At 38.4% G+C, this 25,519-nt stretch overlaps 1 long non-coding RNA gene across 1 annotated transcript; it reads left to right on the forward strand.

Annotated features, from left to right (window-relative positions):
* Positions 1–5,548: 5,548 nt before the first annotated feature.
* LOC104685959 lies at positions 5,549–25,051 on the forward strand. The gene is made up of 4 exons (XR_751234.2): positions 5,549–5,690; positions 13,429–13,532; positions 23,685–23,743; positions 24,195–25,051. It is a non-coding gene; the product is annotated as an uncharacterized LOC104685959 (long non-coding RNA).
* Positions 25,052–25,519: the final 468 nt, after the last annotated feature.

Genomic DNA, 25,519 nt, shown 5'->3' on the forward strand with positions numbered 1-25,519 from the left:
GAAACTAATCAAGGAACCATCAACATGAAGGCCATATTTTTCTTGACAAAGAACTTCAGAGGCTGAAAATGGCAATGTCCTCCCAAATGCAACCTAAATGAAGCCACCAGCCTTAGGATTTTCAGGAGCCCAGGAAGGGTGAGCATAACAGCAGGAAGAGGGGTATAAAAGAAGTGTGTGTACAAGAGTTTAACTGCATTATTTTTTCTTATTCTTCCAAAACAATTAGATGTGGACTAAAACTGATTAGACTCTTAAAATCTTATTTACAGTAACAATAAATTCTTGATTTTCCATATCTGAAAGGTGTGCTTCCTCTTTCTCTATAAATCAGATTTTGAGTGTAACACCAGAGCTGGTCCTGTTGCTTGCATAAATGCACGTTTAACCAGCATATCCTTCGTGGGCTCCAGATGCTTTCCAAAAGTTGCAACTCTCCTACAATTTGACCATCACAGCTGTAAAACCCATCTGAATTATTCTGACAGGCTAGTATGTCTCATAAAACATTAACAGTTTGTGTTCAGGTAACTAAATTCAATCCCAGCTCTCCACTGACTATGGAAATGGGTCAAGAAAATACATTTTAATGTTTTAAACCCTGAGCCAAATTTCAGCCAGAAAAAGGCCACTTAGCTGTGTATGACTGAGTATTATGGCAATACAGAAAATACACACTTTTACTATAACTATTTCCTATTACAATTACAAAATGCATTTTAACATTGTCACATTAGTTTTTATAGACATTTTATAAAGACATCAATAAGCTAATATAAGATAATTAAGTGCATGTTTAAATGTGATTAAAAGGTTACATTCTTTCCAATGTAGCATGTGAGAAAATTTTATGAAGTCAACAAGACCCAATATTAAGCATTTACACATTTAATTCTATATTTATATGTATAAAAGTTATTTGGAATTATATGTTATATAAAATCATTTAGTATGAATATATTCAGCTAAAAAGCTATGAAATAAGTAATATATAAAATATTCAATACTGTATTTTATTTCAGTAAGCATAACAATCTGTATCAATTTTTATTTCCCTACCCTCCCCCAGGACATATGGAAATACTACTTTCTCTTTTCCCCAGCTAGCATCACTTTTTCCTCTCACAATTGCTTTATCATGCTCATATATTTTCTTCCGATCATCTTATTCCATTACTGATTGCATGTCTCATCAGTAATTTTGCAATTATCTTAAATTATGTCCCTAGTAATTTTTCTAATTATTTTGACTCACATACCTTAATTAATGGTATTCAAATGAATGTTTGAATTTGAATCTTTCTTTCATTCCTTTCTAGTCAATAGCTATCTCAGGAATTCATTAGCAGTCCAAAATTACTAACTTGTCACAAAAATAGTATTTCTAGGAATTATGCTTGATGTATTTAAAAAGTTATCTGTCTCTGCCCTCTAGTGGTCATGTCATTCCTCAATCATCTCTTAAGAGGAAAAGAACAAAACACCTAAGAAATAAAATGCTTATTGATTTTAGCTTATTTCATCCCAGTTTACAAAATTCAGTCAACTTTTCTGTAGAAAATGGCTTTGTACAATTCCTTTAGATTCATGCTTCTATGCTTTCAAAATAAAAACCAAATACCTTGAAAACAAGCAAATAAGGTAATTTTTCCATGTCCAGTATGATATAAAGTAGTTTTTTAATTATGTTGCACTGCAGTTTCACTGAATCCATTTAAGAAATTTTCAGTTTTGAAGCACTGCAACGTGGGAAATCATACCCAAACTCATTCAGGGCAATTTGTTTGAAATCCAATTTTTTTTTTTTTTTTTTTAAGAGAAACTGTAAAAAAGAAGAAAAGAAAAAAAAAAAAAAAAGGAATTTTAAAAAATCAGCACAAAACCAAAACATTTTGCTATAGTGATTTTTTTATTATAATAAATCTTATATCTCTGTTTTAAAAGATAAGCCAGTATAATTTGTTCCTTAGAAGAAAACAATTCGAAGACATGAGCTTAACATTACTGAGATTCTTCCCTACCTACAGTGATAGAATTTTGCTTCTAGGCTTGATGTCAAGGAAAAGAGCCACTTCCTGCCTGGCAGCCAACTCTAAAAATCCTCTTTTGGCCCTAGGAAGTTTTCCTTTTCCACACCACTGAGACCTGTCTGACAGTTTATTAATCTTCTCAACATCTCAACAGAGGTGCAGGTGGAAGCCTCATCTGCTTCATGTCTGTTAATTCTGTCTGCTCCGGACTGTTTGCTCTTCTTGAGCCTTCTCTTCAAGTTCAGTGGCCCTCAGTACATAGGGGTAGCCTCCTCCATTTGGCAAGTTTCACCTGACTTTCCTGTGCTCTTTGGAGGAGCACAGAATTATAACTCCAGTTCAAAGGGAGCTCTAGAGACATCAGTCCTAGATCAGTAAAAGCAGGATATATTTCAAACCTGAATGTTGTTGTATAGGGATTTGTCCTTTCACCCTCTCAAAATCTTCAGGGATGAAGACTTCACAGCCTCTCTAGGCAGTCTGTTCCAGTGTTTGATCACTCTCATTGAAAAGACTTTTTGCTTTTTCTTCTTGTCCTATCACTTAATACTCTGGAGGAGTCCTGAGACCAAAAAGACTGGCACGTGACACCAGCTCCTCAATCAGTTGATGACTTGTCACCAGTGGTGTTCCCCAGGGCTCAGTATTGGTGCCTGTCCTATATAACATCTTTAGTGATGATTTGGATGAGGGGATTGAGTGTATCCTTGGTCAGTTCACAGGTGACACTGGGTTAGATGGGAGTGTTGATTTTCTTTAGGGTAGGAAGGCTCTGCAGAGGGATCTTGACAGACTGGATTGATGGGCCAAGGCAAGGACAGCTGCATGAGGTCCGAAAACGTAAAATGATGGGTCCTGCACCTGGGTCACAACAACATCATGCAGTCTGTGACACTGAGGAAGAATGCCTTGAGAGCTGGTCAGCAGAAAGGGACTTGGGGATGCTGGTTGACAGCCAGTTGAACATGAGGCAGTGTGTGCTCAGTTGATGAAGAAGGCCAATGGCATCCTGGTCTGTATCAAGGTTAGTGTGGCCAGCAGGACCAGAGCAGTGATTGTCCCACAGTACTCAGCACTGGTGAGGCGACACATTGAGTGCTGTGTTTGGTTTTGGGGCACTCACTTCAGAAAGAACATTGACGTGCTGGACCATGACCAGAGAAGGGCAACAAAAGCAATGAAGGGTCAAAGAAAATGTCTTATGGGGAGTGACTAAGGAAACTGGGATTGTTTTGTCTGGAGAAGAGGAAGCCCAGGTGGAACCTCATTGCTCTGTACAATTACCTAAAAGGAGATGGTAGTGCGTGGGGTCAGCCTCTTCTGCCATGTTTCAGGTGAAAGGACAAGAGGAAATGGCCTCAAATTGCACCTGGGGAGGTTCACATTAGAGATTAGGAAAAAAAAATTCACTGAAAGGTTTGTTAGGCATTGGAATAATTTGCCCAGGGAGATAGTGGAGTTACCATCTCCAGTAGTTTAAGAAGCATCTGAAAGTGGCACTTGGCTATATGGTTTAGGGGTGGTTATGGTGGTGACAGGATGATGGTTGGATGACCTTGAAGGTCTCTTCTAACCCTGATGGTTCTGTGATTCTGTGTGATTCTCTTACTGGCAGACTTCACCGGCACCTACTTGTTTCTTTTCCATTGTCTGGCAGAAGCAAGGACATCCCCACATGAACAACTATGGCACTGCTCCTTACATTCAGAACCCTATGCTCATCCTTGGTATGCTCAGCATTTACTTTGGTGGTAATTATTACTGCTCACATGGATGAGCAGCAAGAAATGCTTGTTGAAGGCCTCAGTAATTTCTCCACACATCCTGGTTGCAAGACCCTTACAAACAGCAAAACCTCTCAGACAGCTCAGATAGTGAGCAAATGGTGCCTTCACTGTTATCCCATCCTCACCGTGCCGAAAGAAGTTTCTCAACAGCATCACGGACTGCCCTGTCACAAAGGTGTCATATCATACTTGGTTTCCTGATATGTCTTTCCTTGTGGAAGTTGTTCCTACTCATCCGTTACCAGGTCTTAGTTCATTTTCTGTATGACCATGTCTGCAAGAGGAGAAAAGCTTTTTTCCTGTTGCCTGAAAATCCAGTCTTTCAGCCTGCCCCAACCTTGTAGCCTCTGAGCTTTATTGATTCAAGCAGTCTTAGTTCTCCTCTCTTAACAAAGCAGGGCTGAGGCTGTTGAACTTCCAGGGCCTCTATGAAAAACTCGTCAATCTTCTTGCTGCTGAGTCCTGCTCTGATGTTTTGAAGATTATCCATTCCTTACTGCAGCCCTGTCAGTATGTGACTCAGTGCCTAAACAGAGTTTACCTGCATGATGAAGGGGGTGCACAACTAGCCCATCTCAGTCCTGGGAAGGTGTCCATCATTACTTGCAACCTAGCACTGGGAAACTGTCCTCTCACAGGACTCAGTAGAGTAAAGCCTTCTAATCTGCCATTGAAGTCCACTGGTCAATGCTAGCCAGGACTGTGTCCTGTGGTGCATTACTGCTATGGTTGTACCAAACTTGGCAATCCCAGTCTGTCTCAAGCAGTGTCTTCAGGACTGCTGCCCTCACAAGATGACCGTCAAATCCCCTTTCTGCTGCCCATGGTTGCTGTCATTCCTAGAAAAAGTTAAAGAAACACTCCATGGTTGTGTAATAGCTCTCCATGCAGAAAGAACTTGAAGGTGTAGGTCCTCCTTAATAAGGGAAAAGCAAATAGATGATGCAGAAGCCTATCTCTCTGAATAGTCATTGTGCAAACTGTACAGTTCCTTTTTGCTAGCCCTGTTTGGCTTTCTCAGTATGATGCAGCTGAGGAAAGTGAAAGGACAAAACCACTCTATTTTGCAACAGTCACTTCAACTTCTTGCAACCTGTGGTGTTTTATTTGTATGACACTATGTATATGATATTACTCTAAAAAGGCGACAGACAAGAAATCTGCCAGGTGTGCAGCAAAACAAAGTCTACAAAAATGCTGTTGAAAATAAACATCAAAGTGTAATAAAGAAAGAATACCTAGGAACCAAAGGATTACCTAAAACCAAACAGAGGAAAAAAGGAACTGAATTTCCAGGCTGAAATCAAGCTAGGAACAAAAGACCAGTCTGCAAGGACACAAGAGGCCTTTTTGCTTTATTCTTATCTCCTCTGAGTTTACTTTTTAAAGTTACATGTCCTACCGTATATTAAAATATAATTATATTGAAAAAACACTTTTTTTTTTGACTGTGCTTACCAAAATAATGGCAAAACATTTTTGATAGATATCTTTTAATTGCTCCTCAAGTTAGGTTTTGTACCATGCGGTAGCCTGTTAACCCCCTGATTCTGTGATGCCATGTTCCCCCTGTTCCCTGCCCCAGCCTTGGCCACTCCCTCGGTTTCTCCCTATTGGCTCCTGTACCACAACCACGCCCAGGGACCACCCCTGGGCCCCTGACAAAACCACCCCACACCCAGACCACGAGGTTTCTCTCTCTGCCTCTGAGGGTGCTGGGACAAGGTGTGACTAAAGCCATCTTACCACCCTCATGGGAGACCCTTCTCTACCTCTTTTATCACCACTGCATTGTAAAGCTGCTGGCTGCCGGAGCCAGATCGAGGGGCTGTCCGAAATGGACTCCGGGATGTGACTGATCGCACGGTCCAAGGTAACCCCTGCTGTGCTCACAGGGAGCTGCAGCCTGCTAGGCAGAGTCAAGCAGTTACAACAGTACCATAATTCTCTTAGCATTTTATATTAGTTTCAATAGCAGAAGTCAGCTTTATCTGTACTCCTCAATCAGTTTCTGTCATGTCTACATTTTAGGAGACCTTCCCTGAGGGAATCCAGACATTCCCATGTGGCATGTCTATTCATTTTATATGTAAATTTTAGCATCTCCTTCATATTTGAAAGTAAGAGTTTTTGATGGTCTGCTCTGCTTTTTGGTAATTTCCATGATCAGCATGCTGTTTTTTTTAGACAATATCAGATTACTTTCAGACTGTTTTTCTCATGGCTGGCTGGTCCGCATTCCTGGTACATACATGGCTCCTAGGTTTGCAGCTCTACACACCTTTTCATGTTTAGCTCTTGCATACACTGTTACTAACTGTGTTTTCTCCTTCCAGTTGGTAACCACCATTCCTTGTTCTCTCACTAGTACAGAGAAGGTGGTCACAATCCTCCCAGCCCAGTCCCAGGGTGGAGTCCAATATTGCCTGCAACCTAGCGCTAGGAAACCGTGTCCTCTCATATAACTAATTAAGGCAGAGTAGTGAAACAGTGGTGTACCCAAAGACTACTGCAGCCCTTCTGGAACACTGTCAGCAGTTACTTACTGTTGATTTAAATATGTAATATTTAACTATTTTTAATTCTTCACATTTTTATTACTAATACAGGAATGCAGTGAAGCACTGGCTTTTGTATGCACTCTAAATCATATCACTTATGCCCTTCCTCTCTGTTTTTCAGCTGTCTTAAGTGACCCAAGGTTCCTCTCAGGAATTTGATGCAAGAGACAATAAAGGGATAATAGAAATGGAGTTTTAATATGTTGTTTTCTTAAAAGACTTCAGTTTATGTAAATTTAATCTCAAACTACTTTTCATATGCATATGGACCAGAGAGGAGTGTGGATGTTAACACATGCTTAGTCATCTTAATTATTCACTCTTGCTCTTCTGCAAGATTCAAAGCTTGAAGAACTGTCCCTAAAGGCTTCTTTGTATCCATATCTTATGACATTCTTGATGAAATTGTGTTTTTCTATTTCTTCTAAGACCAGTACAAATGAAAAATATAAAAGTATTTTATAGTTGAAGGTGGTGCCCTCATGTCCCTCAGTAGCTGTGAAATGAGACAAACTGCATTTGATTCTGTAATTCTGTGCTTTGATAAGTTACTTAATTTTCTTCCTCCGTAGAACCTCTTTTTATCTGCCAATTATTCTAGATGGTTTGCTTCTACACTTCTAAATAACTACTGTTTTTGGGATGGACTGCCTGTGTCACTTGGCATATATTTTCTTTTGATCCTTCATGGTATATCTGTGGAATTTACAATAATGTATTAGTCTCACTTGGTTTGGTGTGGCACAATAGTGCAAAAAGTGTAAATGGTATGAAAGCAGCATCACAGCCCTGAAAAAAAGTGCTTAAATAGTGGGAGCCTAAGGGTGTATGTTAATGCGAGAGGCATTAACAGGGTTAATTAATACATTAAGGCTAACTAGGACTGTCTGAAGTGTAAGGTCTTCAAAACAGTGCTGGAGATCTATATGGAATAGAGCAGCCGATTGTGATAGCTTTTCTGGATTAAGCTCTTAGGAAGCAGTTCCTGAAATATTGCTTGGAGAGTGCTACTTCATTTGTTCAAAGGGGAGCCATTGAGAAATGAAAACAGGTATTGTGTGAGTTTTCAAGAGCCCACAACACCCACAGAACTGTGAAGTTAATCAGGTATATTGTTGCACTGATATGGTCTTTAAAATAATCCAATACATCCCTCACATAAATATCAAAAATCCTGTAGATATGAATATGGAGAAGGGACATATAAGTGTCTTCAGTTCTAAGTACAGGATATGATGTCATTCTGTAGGAAGGTAATGATAACCGAAATAGTCCATCTTGTTGCTGGTCAAACATAAAACCAACTCTGGTTTAGATAGCCTGAGCGCTGTAAATTTTAGCATATCTCACTTTGGTAAATATTACTTCCAAACTAGTGAAGCTGACTAAATGAAATTTCCTTATTTGTTTTGCTTTTCCTTGAAAGAGGTTGCCAAGAATAATTCTTCTCTGTTGTCAGAGGAGTATCACAGAATCTCAGAATCACAGAATGGGCAAGGTTGGCCAGGACCACAGTGGTCCAACCTCTCTGCTCAAGCTGTCATCCTAGAGCACATTGCACACAAATGTGTCCAGACAGCTCTTGAATATCTTCAGTGAGAGAGGCTTCGCAACCTCTCTGGGCAACAGCCACCCACACAGTAAAGAAGTTTATCCTCATATTCATGTGGAGCTTCTTGTACTCCAGTTTCTGCTCATTTCCTCTTGTTCTATTGCTCAGCACCTCTGAGAAGAGGCTGACTCAATTCTCTACACACTCTGTCTTCAGATACTTACAGACATTGATGAGGTGCCCTCTCAGTTGTCTCTTCTGGAGTCTGACCGGATCCAGCTCCCTCACCCTTTCCTCATAAGAGAGATGCTCCAGTACCTTAATCATCTTTGTCACCCTCTGCTGGACCTGCTCCAGAAGCCCCATGCCTCTCTTGCACTGAGGACACCAGAAGTGGACAAAGTCTCAGTAGGGTTGAGTAGAGGTGCAGGATCACCTCTGTCATCCTGCGGGAAAAGCTCTTTCTAATGCATCCCAGGATACCATCAGCCATCTTGTCCCCAAGGGCACAGTGCTGGCTCATGGACAGCTTGTTGACCACCAGGAGCCCCAGGTCTTTCTCTGCAGAGCAGCTTTCCAGGTTGGACCTCACCCTGTACTGGTGAAGGTCTTTATTCCTCCTCAGGTGCAGGACCTTGCATTTGCCTTTGTTGAATTTCAGAAAATTCTTCTCTGCCCATTTCTCTCTCCTTTGAGGTCTTTCTGCTGGGCTGCCCAGCCCTCTGGGGTATTTGGCTCTCCTCCCAGCTTTATGTTGTCAGTGAACGTGCTGAGGGGGCCTCTATGCCTTAATCCAAGTCATTAATGAATAAGTTGAACAATACTGGGCCCAGTATTGAACCCTGGGGGACATCACAAGGCTTCCAATTAGACCCTGTGCCAATGATTACAACACTCTGGGATCTGCTGTTCAGCCACTTCTCAATCCATCTCACTGTCCACTCATCCAATCCACACTCCAAGGTTTGCCTATGAGGATGTTGTGAGAGACAGTGTTAAAAGCCTTGCTGAAGTTGAGGTAGACAGTATCCACTTGCTCTCTTCTCACCAAGGCAGTTGTTTCATCAGAGAAGGCAATCATGTTTGTCAAGTACGATTTACCTTTAGTGAATCCATGCTGACCACTCCTTATCTCCTTCTTGTCATCCATGAGGATAAACATGGCCTCCAGAATGAGGTACTCTATCACCTTGTAAGAAATAATAAAGGTTAATGACTCAATCAGCCATTTGAAAAAGCAGCAGGGTACTTTACTAAGGCCAGGTTTGCACTCCTGCAACTGAAGGGGAGGCAGAAAAATTTGGGTGTGTGACAGAAAAACCTCTCAACTCAATAAAAACAGCACAGGGGTAAGCACCAACCACTGGGGAATGACCATGACAAACTGAGCTTTGTTTAGCAACAAGCAGGGGTTTTCAGCCAGGGTGCAGACCCATAAGCAGATCCTGTGAGGTGAGATGATGCTTTTTATCATGCCAATGTCCTCCCTTACACAACTTGCTCAGGTATAAAACACCTCCCCGCTTGGGGGAGGTATTGGGGCACCCACACATAGGTCTGAGGGTGTTCATTCCTTCTGGTGGGGCATGACTGGCTCATCTACACTGATGTGAGAGGCAGATGCCATGTGTTAAGGTGTCACAAACCATCAAAGACCCACAAAGTGCCCCAGACTCATTTGTGGGGCCTTTTGCCAGAGGACAGCATATGATCCACAGTGTTAGGTCGGGCTGCCCCCATCAGGGGAGGTACCTGGGTGTTCTCACCTGAACCTGAATATATATTAACTTTGTGTTTCATGGCTTTCCCCACCCATAACAGGCCAAGACTGAAACCATCACTTCAAACCAAGAGACATTTAAAACATTCCAGTCAGGCAAGCTATCCCACCACATCTCCATAATCACAATGAGATCAAAGCCCTATGACTGCACACGTATCTCCAGTTTCTCCTGTTTGTTCCTCATACTGCCTCCATACATGTACAGTGTAAGGTGGGAGCTCAGATGAAAAGGTATGAGCTCTAAATAATTTAGTTTTAATGCCACCAGATGGCATTGTTGAGAGGCTTAATTAAATTCTGACAGCATAGCATCTTGTTAAATTATGGTGACAATTAAAAAGGGAATGAGGGACAGTAAAAAGAAAAAAAATGTTACTATTCTTCTGAACTGGTAAACCAAATAATTAAATAACCTCACTACAGCGTAGAAGTTAGGCTCTTGGAAGAACTTTTTTGTTTAAATGAAATCTAAAGTGTAGATTCTCAGGTCTTGTCTGCTAGCAGAAATATTTCTTTCTGGTCTCTAATGTTCTCATATCCCTAAATAGCCATATAGGACTATTTAAGCATATTTTAATTAATTGACATATAATTCTTTAATTGGCATAATTATAAAAATGTCTTTTAGCTTTCACCTTTGCTGCAGATTAATTAAAGTTTTACTGTTGTTTTTTGCTATGATTTTTTTTTTTTGTTTTGTTTTGTTTGGTTGATTAGTTGGTTGGAGTTTTTTGTTTGGTTAGTTATTTTTTTTTCATTTGATAGAATAAACACAATAACATCTGATGTAAGAACCAAATATTTTCAGATTCATGGAAATGCATGATACGGTTGATGATATTGGATCCCTCCTATTGAACTCCTAAGTCCTCAATATAGTTGGTAAGACAGAACACAGTATATTTGTATGCCATGACTTGTGAATTGCTGAATTATGGTCTTGTTTTCTCAGCATTTCCATTTAAGTGGAACAATAAAGAAGAAAGAGAGGGGAAGTAAGCTCACACACTACCTTCAAGCAGCAACATAAATCTAGTTTAAACTTCCTCAGCCACTTAAACCAAGAGGGAAATCTCCAATTATATTAATCAGCTCTTCAGAAACATTTCAAAAGTGTCTTGTCACCCAAAAAGTCATGAATCAGACAAAATACCTTCTAGCCTGTCAAGGAGGAAAAAAAGTTATGTTTTCTTCTAAATAGCTTTCAGGTTAAAATCAGAACTGAGGGTTTGGAAGAAGAGGCGAAGAACAGGATAGCCTCTGTTCTCACATTTTTATAGTTTGATGATGTTTTCTTCGCTCTGCCTTTGTACACTTGATGGCAGTGTCTGTAGGTTTAGAGGAGTATGAGTCAATACATGACCACAGTGATTTGCAGTATTTCCTAATATAAGGAAACAGCAGCTGCAGACAAAAGGATGGGAGTAAATTGTGGCTGTTACTGCCTGTTGCAGGTGCATTTGACATCTCTGACACTCCCTTTGGAGGACCGATATTCCTGTACTCAAATGGCTCTTGTGAAAACTTGCTTTTCTACAAAGAATAGGAAAAAAAGTGGGTGATGAATACTAGGACATACTCCACATCTTTAACTGCTTCTATGATGTGACTAACCATAACAATAGTGACAAAACCCAAATTTTCTAATGGACGTAGTGATAAGCGATAGCTCCACTTCGCAAGCTTGAGTGACTGCTAAGCCCCAAGTGGATATCAAGTGGATATATTCTGACAATATCTTAAATCAATATCTTAGAGGAATTTCAGAGCACACCAGGTCTCTCACCTTCCTTTACAAACTGGATTTTGGAAATTAGGGCAATCAGTAGTTCCCAGTTCTAAGATAAGTACTTGGTTTGGAAATTTGGCGGTTCAGGCCTCTAGGATATGCAGTGGAGTAACCTATAGTTGGTAAGTTACTTTAACAGAAAAAAAAATACTTTGAAAGTAATGCACACATTATTTTGATACTTCTACATGACAATTTTTCCTAGATTCTTCCATTAGCTCTTTAATTAGAACATAATTTTTCTACATGCTGACAGTTCCATAAGGTTCTGTGAATTAAGTAGCCCCTGAATAATTAGAATGTGACCTGGATAATATGCTTGTATTTCCTATTTAATTTCATAGACTTGTATTCCTTTCAAATGTTTTTTGTAAGCAAAAATGTAAACTATAGGCAGCATCAATAATCATTTAGCGGTTATTTGTTAGGGTTTTGCAGTAAAAGATGTGTTTCCTATGTTTTATAATGAAATAATCTCAGCTAAATTACTGACATTGTTTTTTCTTCAAAGAAAAATGACAATTTTTTTTTGCTTGCTTTCATGTGCCTCACTATAGAAGTTACTTATTTCATGGGTCTTAAAAGCAAAACCCTTATTCATTTTTTTACAGACACTCTCAACTTCTCTCTTTTCCCTTTCTTTTTTCCTGTTTCTTTCTAATTTTCTGAGCCTGGGTTTCCTTTCTGCAAAAGTGATTCACTTTCAATAGGAGATAGTCATAATTGGGATAATAATAATTGGGGTGGGGTAATCAGCATATCACCCCTTCTTTATCCAAAGTACTTGTGTCGTGGTCATCTAGGAGGCCTTACTCAGAAAACAGAGGGTATAGGCTTATAGTCTGAACTTTAGGAAGACCTGTAATACAGGTGTCCCACTCTGCCCAAAATACTACGATGGTATAGTTTCAACTTTTCCAACAACAGTATTAAATCAAAGTGGTGGTGAATGCTGTGTTTTATTCTGAAAGGGATGTTGCTGGGCTTTGTTAAGGGAGAGAGTTGCAAACATTCTGACTTGATTGGACCTCTTTGGAAACAAAACCTGAATTTCAAATGACACTAGGCAAAAGATGCATTGTGAGATGCTTAGCTTTGCTTGTGTAGTGGTATCTCTCAGCATGGCTGCATTATGGTTCAGACCAGAAGGGTGGTTTTTCTTGTTTGTCTGTTTTTGAGTAAATTGCTCATTTGTACTCTCTGTGCTAAGGTGCTCTCCATGTTGGATTCTCAAAATGTACACAATGGACATCTTTCCAATCACACCTTACCAGAAAAAGCTAAGTCATTTCATCTGCTGATAGGTTTTCAGTACACAGGATCAGCCTGTGACCAGGTCAGGGTAAAATACTGGAAAATGCTTGCAGTGTGTATGCCAAGGTCCTCAGCACTATTTGTTTTTGCTGTACTCTTTATTGAATTGAATTTGCTACTAATATAGATGGACCCTCACATTTACAGAAGTCTTGGAGTGCAGGGAATTTTACCAATTCTGATGAAGGTATCTAGGGAATCTTTATTGTCTAAGAGGTGTTGCTGTGGGGTTTTGTTTCATTGTTTGTCTTGCTTTTTGTTTGGCTTTTTTGAAAAAAAAATTATTATTAATTAGTTTAGATCACTATATTTTTTGCAAATTTAAATGTTTATAAGAAGGGTTATATTGAAACAGAGATGATTGAGTTAATGATTATGCTTAAACTGTTATTTTCAAGGGAGATAGCCTGAAGTATTTTTTTATCCTGAACGGGGGTTTAGCTTTCCTTGAAAATAACAGATGCATTGAGGAAGAATTAGAAAAACCTTCAGAGTCTGTTATTTGTAAAGAATTCTCCAGTAGATGGAGGTACAGAACAGGAAGTTTTAGAAGATGTACAAAAATCATTTTTTCTCAATGGTATTTTGTAAATTTTCTGTCAATCTTCCTAGGGTGTTTATCGTAACAGTTAATAAGTTGCTCTCTGAGAAGACGCTCAAGAGAGCACAAAAACCAGCACTCAGATAAGAATTCCAACCATCTCCGCATATGAAAGGTGAGTGGAATAAGTTAACAAATGCATTAAGAATAAGTTTCCTGATTTCCTAGCTCTCATTTCACTCACTGTCTTAAACACAACTCTATTAGGTGTTTTGTGTATAGACAGATATTTGTAAATTTACAATTTCAGGTTAATAGATAAATTATATGCTTTTTATTTAAAATAGTTTATCTTAACATGCAAACTCTTATCTGCATGATTTGAGTCATCCTCATACTAGTGTGTGGGAGTTGTTTGTTTATATATTCTTTTCATTATACTAACACATCATAAGTACTGTCATAATTTCCTTCATTTTTCAGTTATTTTGTGAAAAAAAGAATTGAGTTGGTTACTTTACTGGCATGTTATTCTTCTATCATCTCAGCAGAAGCAGGAATATATAAAAATTAGGAGAAAGACTATGGGAATATAAAGTCTAAAATAAAAAAATAAAAAAAGATCCATGTAGTCATAGCAGGAAGATGCTAATGGTGGGGAAAAAAAAAAATACAAGGCTATTTCTAATCCCATATTTTATTCAGATATGCAACCAGCCAAAAATGCTTCCCAAGATGGAGTATATCCTTTCTGCCTGGAGCCCTTAAAACATCCACCTGAAGACAGACATTTAGCCTTGCCATAAAATATTGACTGCTGTTTTTCATCGAAAATAAGTACAAAATCTCCTTGGAGAGAGGCTTGTTCCTGAAATAAGGGATCACTTGCATAAAAATATCTTAATTTTATTTTTTTTTCCATTTATATGTTTACTAAAGATATTTACAAGGATTTTGTCATGGTGGCACATAGATACATTGATTCTAAAAATTTTCTCTTTCTTCCAGATGACTTGCAATGCATGTCGATTTGATGTTAAGAAAAAATGGAAACCTTGAAAGCTTTAAAACAGTCTTGTGAAGTGGTGAGGATGAGTGGTCATTGCTTTGAAAGTCAATTTCACAACCCATAGGTCATTATCTGAGAAAACTTCTGTGTAAACCTTATCCTTTTTCTCATGGCTGGTACTTCAGTGGTTACTAGTTCATGGACACACACACAAAAAATCAATTGTGCCTAAAAAAACTTGATGCTGAAGAGAAAAAATTGAGCTATGAGAACTTTCAGGGTTTTTTATTTTTCAGAGAGCCTTAAAGTTATGTCATTTTATCAGTAGCTTAGAATAATGCCTTGCAAATTTTCCAAAATCCAGATTTATGCAGGAATTTATACTTTCTCCTTGAAAGCTTGATCATATTTCTGAGATGTCTATCTGAAGAAGACATTAGTTTATCTCTCACTGTGTAAGAATTTTGTTTGGTTTGTGGTTTGGGGTTTTTTTTAGTTGGTTGATTTTCTTTTTTTTCTTTTTAATATGTTTTCCCATGTAATAGAAAACAATCTTGAGATTTCTGAGGATTTATAGAAAGAAGTAGTTGAACTGAAAGAACAGTTAGACTCAAAGGACAGATTGCCTTGAAATCATTCTGAAGAACAGGGCAAAGCTGTGGTGCAGGTCTGCAACCTCTTCATCAATAATGCAGTGGTCTCAGGAGCTCTATAATGTTGGGTAGATGAGCAAAAGATCTCTTTCATTTAGAAAGAGATATGGAAAGACTGACCTTGTTTCTCAAGAACCAAGTACGAGAAGAAAATTCCCATGGAATATCACAGAGGAATTCTTTATCTTTTTTACCTCAGAAATCAGGAGTCTCTGAGTAAGAGTGGTTGCAGCATTTTTTTTTCCCATTTTTGTCCAAGCACTCTCTTTTACTACCGCTTCTTCAAAGAAAGTTTGGAAAGAGCTTTCTTTTCTTTTTTTTTTCCTTTAAATCTCCTTGCAAAATGAAATAATGTTTTCTGACAGTCATAAATGAGGAGCAGTGTACATGGGCATAAGACATTATCAAGTAGCATAGTATGTATGTATGTAATGTATGTATGTGTGTGTATATATATATATATATATATATGTGTGTGAAGTAAAGGGAAATGTCTTTAAAGTTGCGCATCATGCCCTCAACTTTTTCACTAACCATAACAGCTTGGTTTTCTGTCACTTACTGAGATATTAACTATTTTAGCAATAGTAAGAATTGCCAGGATTTGATGCATTCTCATTTTAGCACAATTTCACTTAACCAGAACTTTGGGGATTTGGAATATGTCAAGGACAGCAAATACAGAACATTTGTTTTTCCCTGTGTCTTGCTGCTCTAAAGGTCAATCAATCTCCCTCTTCTACCAACCTATACTGTGACTCTGGCACTGTTCTACAAGCATAACAAGTCATCTGAATTTGTTGTTCTTTGTGCTAGAAACCCCTGAAGTCATCGACCAGAGAGGAACATTTGTAGCTTTGTTTACGAAGTGAGCATTCAAAATGATTTTCAATACTTTCTGCTGTTCTTTATTCCCTTTATTCTTTCAATTGTCTGATTTTTTCATCAGCTTTCCTGCTTTAAACCAAAAGTGCAGTCCTGACAAAAGGTCTTTTTGATGAGAAAAAGAGATGCAGGAGAGATTGATCTGTACAAGAGAGGTCTTTTATGGTCTGAATATTTTGTGTTTATCTTGCCTTATCTATGGAGCTTAGATAAGTGAATGATCTCTTCTTTCATGAATGAGGATCCCTGGTTAAACAGAAAGAAAAGTAATTGGTGTGGAGGGAGTAGAAGCTAAAATCAAATGTATACTTCCAAATCATAGGCCTCTTGTAATCTTTATGGCTGCAACCTAATGTGTTTTTCAGGGCCATATGTTTTGCTTACATTAGTATAACTGCTAAAGCTGTTTCAAAGTGATTACTGCAGGTCTTACCAATTACACAGTGAAAGGATTGGCATTTTAGTCTGACCTCAGAGTTCCCCCTTACATTGTAACTCTGTACTGCAGGTGACAGCTTCCACCTTCTACCTTTCCAGGCTGACTCCATTTTCTAGCCATTGTTAACTGCTTTGGAAGTACTTTTAGTGTCAGCAACAATGGCTTTAATGAAAAGAGTCCGTAACTGCCAAGTTACTTTAAGGAGACAACCATACTGTTTGCTTTGGGGAGCAGAGTGCTCTCTCTCCAGACACTATGGTGTCTTGAGAAATAGTATAATCCTCTCAATCACGTCACCCTAAGAAGATATGTCATTTCTAGCTTGTCCTACGGTATCTAATCCCTTTTGCCAGTGAGTTTCTCAAAAGTTAAAAAAAAAAAAGTTACTGTTCCTTGCCCTCTTCCTCTTCCTTTTAGTCTCTAAGCACTTATGCTCCAAGCATACAACTCTATGACTTTCTTCTGCAGACACTGGTGGCACTATTTTTCTTTAAGGCAAACAATAGTAGTAAAGTTCATAAAAACAAATGTCCTATTCTACAATGACTCATACGGAACCAATGAGAAAAGAAAAGAACAAACCCTTACATACCATGATACCTGTATCATACTAGATAAATATCATTAATGTGTCTTGTTGGAGGTTTTTCCTATATATCTTAGACTAAACCTAAAGACTAAATAAAAGTTTTTATGCAATTACTATTGTTATGTTCCACTATGTTTTTAAAGAAAAATAAACTAAAAGATTTTTTGAAGTCTTTTACAAAATTTCTAGCCGAATATCACTCTTAAAGTAACATATAAAAAACTGCTTATTTTGGAGCTTGCTTTCTTTTTCTGGTTCTGTATGATTTTTATTAAGCACCACTATACTTTTTTTTTTTGGTTGACTATAGATGTTTCTTTTAGTATTTCTCTATGCCATAACAATCTCATTCTCTGCAAAAAAATACACCTTGGAGATATTATGTTCAGGCACAAAATAATTTAACTAATACCTTTGCCTTTATAACTTCACTAACACAGAATACAAAACATCAGAGAGAAATGTCATCTGCGTGTTTCAACCAGCTTGGCCTTTCTTCAATGTGTCTTGGAATCTTGAGTGTCAATATTACTGAAATGTGTGAACTAGTGATGAGAACATATACATACATTTCCAATTCCAATTATTTGCTTTTCACTCCACCTTTCTATCTTTCAATTGCCCGTCTATCCTCAGAAGATTTATATGCATGCATTAATAAGAAGAAAATATTCAAAATGTTGGTTATTATTCTTTTTTATCTTTTCTTTTTCCAAATACAGGAAGGATGCTCTGTGATCTTTGATTACTAAATCTCATATAAAAACCTGCATTTAATGACAGATTTGAATTATTGTTAGGTAAATTTTGAAAGATTTTGACCAAACATTTTTAGCTTGTATATACATAAAGCTGTAGATCCTGGTCTTCCAGATACTCTAATCATTATCAAAATCAAGAAAAATAATCTACTTATTATTACAAGAATGAAATTCCTTGTACACTGTTATTGGGCAAACAAGGATCTAGAAATGAAAACTGTTCTCATGCCATGGCATGGTTTTAATCTCAATGGATCAAAACAACATTTGCTTTTCACATGTTTTATCCTGTATCTATTACCATCTGGGGATAGGGTATATTCCCATAGAGGATATAGAAGGCTGTATTAACCTGTCTACATACAGAACATATGTCATATGCTTCAGTCTCTCTTTGTACACTCTCTTGTCAATAGAGGGAAACCAGGCACACCGAGGTGTAACTTACTGCATCCAGACCTAGGATTCTTCTTTCCCTCCATTAATTACAAAGAACATATGGAATGAACAGCTTCAATTCAGATGGAAGCAGTGTTATAGTTTTATATTAATATTTTATGAATTTTTGCTTCAAAATGTGGATCAAACAATAAAAACAATTCAAAAATATTTTGGATTGATTTTTAACACATTTTTCAAGATCAGCAAGAAAATACATTAGTATTTTTATTTTAAGCACATTCATATATTTATTGCTTTAATTATCTGCTTACTTAATACCCAAAAATTATTGTGGAGTTCTTAGCCTATATTTAGAAAATAAAAGATTCATAATAGATATACCTTTGTTCCCTATGTGGTGTGTGGAAAGAATTATAAATAATAATGTTTAGAAGGAACACTTTGTCAGAGGCTGAAATACCAAAGCAGCAGAATACAGCTGATAACAGGTAGCCAGTAAGAAATACTTGCAAAGTGGGTGAAAGTCAGAGGCTTCAGTTCAAAGCATAAGGGACAAAGTTTGGCTCAGGTCAAGACCCTGATATAGCTATAGATGTGACTACTAGAAGAATCTGTGGTTTTGTTATTCCTTTGAAACATAAAATTGAAAGAAACATGGTCTGGAGTAGCTGCAGACTCTTTTCTTAAAACACTCATGTGGGTTCTGGTCCCAAGTCTTATGGATTTTCATGTAAATTTCATCTTGCAACTGCTTCATGAAAAGTACACAAGCTAACATGGCAACAAGGAAAGAAGCTCTCAAGTGTCACACAGTATCCCTCTCCTCTAGTACAAGGAATGTCAGACTTTCCTGCATGTAAAAAAGCTTCTGCAGAACATGTGGAGAGAGCTGCAATGGAACCATACTGAGGAGGCTTCCCATCAGTGAAATGCAAGTTTTGTGTCCACTGTGTGAGACTTGACATAGCTACATAATGACCTATAAAAATCTATGCCTTTAAATATTAGTGTGGGTTTATGTAGCAGGACATCCCCTCTCTCTCATGGCTGGGGGATTTGGAAGAGATAACTCAGGCCAGATTAACAGCCCAGTGAGGAGTCAAGAGAGTCCAGCACCTCCAGGCTCCTGAAATTCTGAGCACAAGCTCCAGTACACATCTTGGTATGAGAGAAAATGTGGAAGGAGATAAAAGAAAATAAACATTGGTGACCAAAAGACAGTCTATAAAAGCCCACACAAATTATCACAGGGGCAGAAGTCTCTTACACACTCCTTGAGATCAGGCAGGGAGATTTCTCCCCTTAAGTCCAGATGTGGGTTTTTGAGAGAAAGGAATTCGATGTCTAGCCCATCAAGGAGTGGCAGTAAGAAACACTGAATCCTAAGTTACACTATTTCTTGGCTAGCTGTAAATTTAATGGTACCTTTAACTCCATCTGTAATACTAGTATTCCCTTTGTGTCTTATCCCTGTGTAGTAATAGTCTGTTTTAAGTCTTATGTCTGTTAATTTTGTGTCTATTAATAAATAATCCATTTTATAATAGACCAAATCAGCCATTATTAAAGAACTTGTGAATAAGAGTGGGGTTTTGGGGTGCTGGACACCTCAATAACGCGACTGCCTGCTGCCAGAGGCCTGGGCAAAAGGCAGAGACTGATTTAAACCCACATCATCCATTCATAACAATTTACTGGCTGTACTGCATTTTGGACACATGTAATGGCATGCTGGGTCATGTGAATTGATAATACACTTGCATAGAGATCGAGACTATTTGAGGACCATATTTATGAAAATTATCAGGATAAAGGAAAACTGAACAGGATTTCTTTACCCCTTTTTTTTTTTTCACCTCAACAGAAGGAAGGCAGACAGTTCAATTGACCTGTACACCCACTTTGTGTTTCAAAGAATATTATGAGCTTTAATGTTAGCAAGTTTTGTGAATGAACATCAACTATTACATCTTCAGCACTCCATGTCGCACTTTGTTATACACTTCTTGGTTCAATCACACTGCAAATAATATTTTTTCCCCTATAGCTCATATACAAGTATTAATATACCACTGTATAAAAACCAGGTTGAAATTGCATGCAATGGTAAATCACCAGGGCAACAGGGAACTCTTCACAACCTTACAGTGTTGATTTTCCATTTCAGAAGCTCTAAAAAATATTACTTTTGCAGAAATAACCATCAAGCTGGGAGCAAAAAAGAAAACAGTATTTTCAAAAGCTAGTTAGAATGTGCGAATCAAACTATTGTTAAGACAGTTCAGTTTTGTGTGCATGTCTGTTTATATTTACGTACAATTTAATGTGGGTTTTTTACAGGTAAATGAGTGAATGTCTTCAAAGGAAATTTATGAAAAGTTTTTGAAGCACAAGGACCGTTATTAATATCTTACCACATTGCTGATTTGCCAGTACTAGAACATTGTTTCCACTAAAACATTCTTTGCTAAATCACAAAATGTAAAACTTCAATCATTCACATTTTCTAAATGTTTTACTAAGATACTTTGAATGCTCTAATCTAACTAATTTGTTGCATATGATTTTAAACTAGGTAATTTCTTTGTGTTGTGGAATAAAATTTCCACATGATCATATTTCCATGAGAACCTGTGAGCATGTTAGATAATTTCTATCATGTCATAAATCTTCACTAATCTTACAAGTCTTTGGATTTACCCAGTACATGCATGAACTAGAAGAATGGGCAGAATGCCTGGAGTAAAGACTAGAACACATATGCCCTGAACAGACATGAGATCATAACTCTGAAATATTTCTTTTTCATTAGACAGCCTAATTATCACTATCTTTAATGAAAATCCTGCAGGCAGATAAGAACAGAAGTCCTTACAGACTGATTTTAATCAAGTTGCATTCAGTGGGCTCTAGTAGAAAAAAGGGTATGGAAAGTTATGTCAGACACTGATAGGAATTTTCTGAATGCATTAGTGATCCTTGTGGCTTTAGGTGGAGAACAGAGAGGTTGAGGTTTTCCTTTAAGGAAAACTAGAAAGTCATTAATTTGAAAATGTGTATCTGCTTTCAATAGATACAAGAACATTTTTAGTAAGATTTCAAGAAGAAGAAGTCAAAGGACTGATAGTAATTCAGGCAAAGCATTTATGATCAATATTGTTTTATCCTATAAGGCTCATTGTCTATTTTTTCCAGCTCTTTAACAGAGTACCTGCAGAGTTTCTTCTGAGTGTTACCCTAGGAAGCATTTTGAAAAGAACAATGGAGACACAATCTCTAATCACCTTAACTCCTTACAATTTAGGGGTTTTTTTTCAAATTTTTATTCTGCATAGCATGGAAAGAACAATATGTGCTTCTCACTTCTTTCAATATGGCTCTGCATCCAGCCATAAAGTGGTGAGCTTGTTTGGCCCAAGTATATATCTTCCCTGATTTCATTTGATTCTGACTTGGACGTTGTTCTCAGTGACTTCCATCACACCAGCATTGGTGTATCTCCACAGTTACAGATTGTCAGATACATTTACAACATCACTGCTATGTTGCCTATACTCAAGCAATATAAAATGGTCTTGAACAAGATTGTGACATCAAATGTGGAATACACTAGAGTTTTCTAAATGAGAAGAATAGTTAGTGAAAGTGCTGTTGAATGACAAGGGGAAAACCTTTATTAATGCAACTAATAGAAGTGACAAAACAACAACATGAAATACTCTCAGAAGCTTTGTCATTCTAAAATCCCAAGCAAATATACATTGCAGGAGTCATCACCCTCTTAAAAACCTCCAACAGTAATAAACTCATTTTTCTGAAAGATTTGGGACAAACTATACTTGTCTAACACAAGGCCTTCAGGGAATCCCTTTGGCAGGGGTTCAAGGGCATCACTTCTGAAGAGCTCCACAGACATTAGAATAAAAAATTATCCACATACGCCATGCTAAGAAAAGACCTGTAGGACATCAATCTAGTTAAAAGTCCAAGGACATGTCCCTGTAGAATTCCTCAGGGTGTCAGAGGAAAGAGTATCTCTGCACATCACGGCATATTCTTCATAATTACTGCAGGGATATTACCAGGAGAACTGCTGCAGGGAACAAAAAGCCTTTGGGTCACATGTATCATTCCCCTGATTATATCAATGTGACACACTGTTGTACTGACCATTGTGGTATAGGCTGTCTGAAGAAAAAATTAAATACTATGAAAATGAACATTTGAATATGTGGAATGATTTTCAAATGTACTATAATATGGATCTGGGAGAGCAGTTTGCATAATGAGTCTCAGAAATAATGAATCCCATTGCTCTTTATCCACAGGATCCATAGAGCTAAGACTAGGCTATCTTGTAGCCAATAAACACATACTCAAATGCAAGAGAAAGAACACATTATATTAACCAAAAAGATAGATTGTGGTGGATCACATTGGTAGTATGGATGTTCTGGTCATCCAGAGGGAAAACCTTGCCCCTCAGCCTTCAGCTTCTCAGGTGTGGAAAGTAATATTGATTGTCAGCTTTCAGATTGAAAATTGAATTCCAGATGCTTCATGCAGCACTGTGTTATGATCCGGTTTAAACCCAGGAGAGCAAAGAAAGCTAAGTCTCTGAGCATAAACCAGAAAGAACTTAGAAGGTTCAAAATATCCCCAGAAATGAGATCAAAACCAAACGAGGTTAGATGTTGTTGCCAAAAAATGGATGTATTTTATTTAATAGTAAAAGAGGCAAAGAGAAGGGAAGAGAAAAGAGAGAAAGAAATAGAAAAAAGAAGTGTGCGTGGGGGGTGGGGGGACAGGGAGAGGTGACAGGGGTTAGGTGGAAGCAGATCACCCATCCGAGGTGCTCCCCTCCATCTGGTCTGCTGGTGGTGAGGGTCCCCCACTGCCGCTGTGGCCACGCCGCTACATGCTGCCACACGCCATGTCACACTGCCACACCACACGCCGCCACATGCCAAAGAGTGCAGAATTCCGTGGATTAATACACACTTCGGGCCAGGTGGGAATGCCCACATGTCTTTCTTACAGGGGCCGGCTTCGCACACTGTCCCTTGCAACACTGAGGGTCTGTAGCATCATCTCTGGTGCTCTGGTGCAGGGTCTGGGGACCCCTTTGAGGGGTCCCCTTTGATGGGCCATGTCACCCCCTTCTGCTGTGGATAAGCTTCTCCTCCCCTCGCCCCCGGTGAGGACCCCTCAGCTGGGCTCCTCTGCACAGTGGAGGATGGGCAGTCACTGCACCTCTGACCAGAGGCGTTTCCAACACACACCCAAAGCCTCTCCTCCCTCCCGCCCTTTGGTAGAGGGTCTGTGCGAGCCTGGCAGCTGATAGCCCTGGGACCGTGAGCTCCACCTTGGAGGTGTTAAGCCTGTGCTCAGTGAATGTCCCCAGCCCTGAGTTGTTACCTTATCTTCATCAGCGAGCAGTATAAGGGCTCAGTCAGGGCCCCATTCAGGGTATGGTAGTCTTCTCTTCAGCTTTTGTAATACAGTTTTAAAAGTCCTATAAGAAAATGTTTAAGCCATAAAATATAATATTTCAGTCTCTGACACACTGTATATCTGCTTTTTCTTTAGTTAAAATCACAAAGAAGAAAGGACAATAGCTCTGAATCAGGATGAGTTCATTCTGTCTTGTAAGTGCTTCTTTCTAAATCTCCATCTGTCTGTAACTATTGGCTCAAAGACACTGGCTGGAGCTGAGAAATGCATGTGAGTGCATATAAATTCACATAGATTCCCAGGCCCAGGTGTGACACCCATCAGGAAGAGTCAGGGAGCAGCTCTTCAGCGTACCTTTGGGACTGAGTAGGGCTTGCTGCCTTAGAGGTATGGGACACATCATGGGATGCAGGGGAATAAGATTTTGGGATAGCACAAGATCCCAAATGTGGGATGCTTAGAGAAGGAAGTGAAGGTTGGGAAAGGGAACTAGTTGCTTTGTATAAGACCAAAAAAGGAATGTGGAGCAATAAGGTGACAAAAGGGTCGATTCCACGTAAACCCATGGCTGTCTGACAATTCTCTGCATGCCATCAGCACGGTCTGCCCTGCCTTACAAAATGCTATTTCTAACTCTTTTTGCAGAGGATGGACTCATGCTCAGTGTTGAGGGGAAAAGGAAGGACAGAGTCTGAGTGCCAGCCTCTACAGTCAGCCTACAGGTCATCAGGCCGTGGAGTCACAGTGCCAGGAAGGGGAGACAGCAGAGTGGACTAATGCGCCAACAGCTACAGTGGGACCCTAGTGTCATAGTGATCCGTGTACCCATGCTGCCAGGAATTGGGTACATGTGCAAGTGCAGCTGTGTGGGTGAGTGTGCGATCCCTAGCAAACATCAAGCCAGAATAGTCAGAGAGCAGGTGAACCTGCCTGGGAGCCCAGGTTATGTCTGTTTTAGAACAGACTTTTAGCATCTATGTGTTTGAGGATGCTGCAAGACATTCCACTTTTTTTCAGAAGGTAGTGTGAAGTTTGGTTAATATTTTATTTAGGTAGCATCATTCAGTCTCAGGGGTTTTTTCCCCGTGAATACGTGTTTCTAAAAGGCATCCAGAATGGCTTTGAAATCAAGATACATAAACCCAGGATAAAATTATTTGTCTAAGTGACAGTACAGAAAAGGCTTGGGATTTTTGACAAATCCTGAATAAGGAGCACGGTGTGATTGACATACATTGGAGATCTATGCACTCTTAATCAGAGTACTGAGGACTAATTGAGAGCACAGCGATGAGCATAAAATCCAGGGAGTGTGCTGGAGTTCATTGCTTTCTTGAAGTCAAGTGTTAATAAAAGTTAAATTATCCATAGTAAAATATGCTTTGTTCTTTCTTTGTGCTTGTTCAGAATGTGTTCATTCAGAAAGCATTATGTTCAATTATCAGGGTATCTGTGAGTCAGAGAATTCCTTGTAACATAACATGCATTTAGTAAAAAAGAAATTTAAAAATGGAAATAATTAAAGTGTTTAAAATAATATTTAATATTGAAAATAACTTTCATATGACACATATGTTGAAAAAAGCTGAGCTCATAATAGCAGCCTTCATACATAGTAGCATTTTGCTTCCTGCTTGCGTCAACTGGTACTTATCTATGGTTTACAAATAAAAATTTTATTCGAATTTTCCATAGAGACAAAAAGAACTGAACAACTAGACAGTTTTTAAGCAGTGGTCAAAATAAGCTTACTTATCTTAATTTCTTAGAATCCAGATTTTTTTTTTTTTTCTTTTTTCTTTTTTCTTTTGTACTGGTAAACCACTGAAATCTTGTTGTTTTTGGGGGGTTTTCACCTGAAATAAGATGGTTTGAACTGTTATTAATATTTTTATTTGTAAACTCTTTATGTTGATATAGGCAATAGGATATACACACTGTACATTACATACTGGATGATCCCAATCTAT

Source organism: Corvus cornix, chromosome 1 (assembly GCF_000738735.6).
Source record: "Corvus cornix cornix isolate S_Up_H32 chromosome 1, ASM73873v5, whole genome shotgun sequence".
Classification (NCBI taxonomy): domain Eukaryota; kingdom Metazoa; phylum Chordata; class Aves; order Passeriformes; family Corvidae; genus Corvus; species Corvus cornix.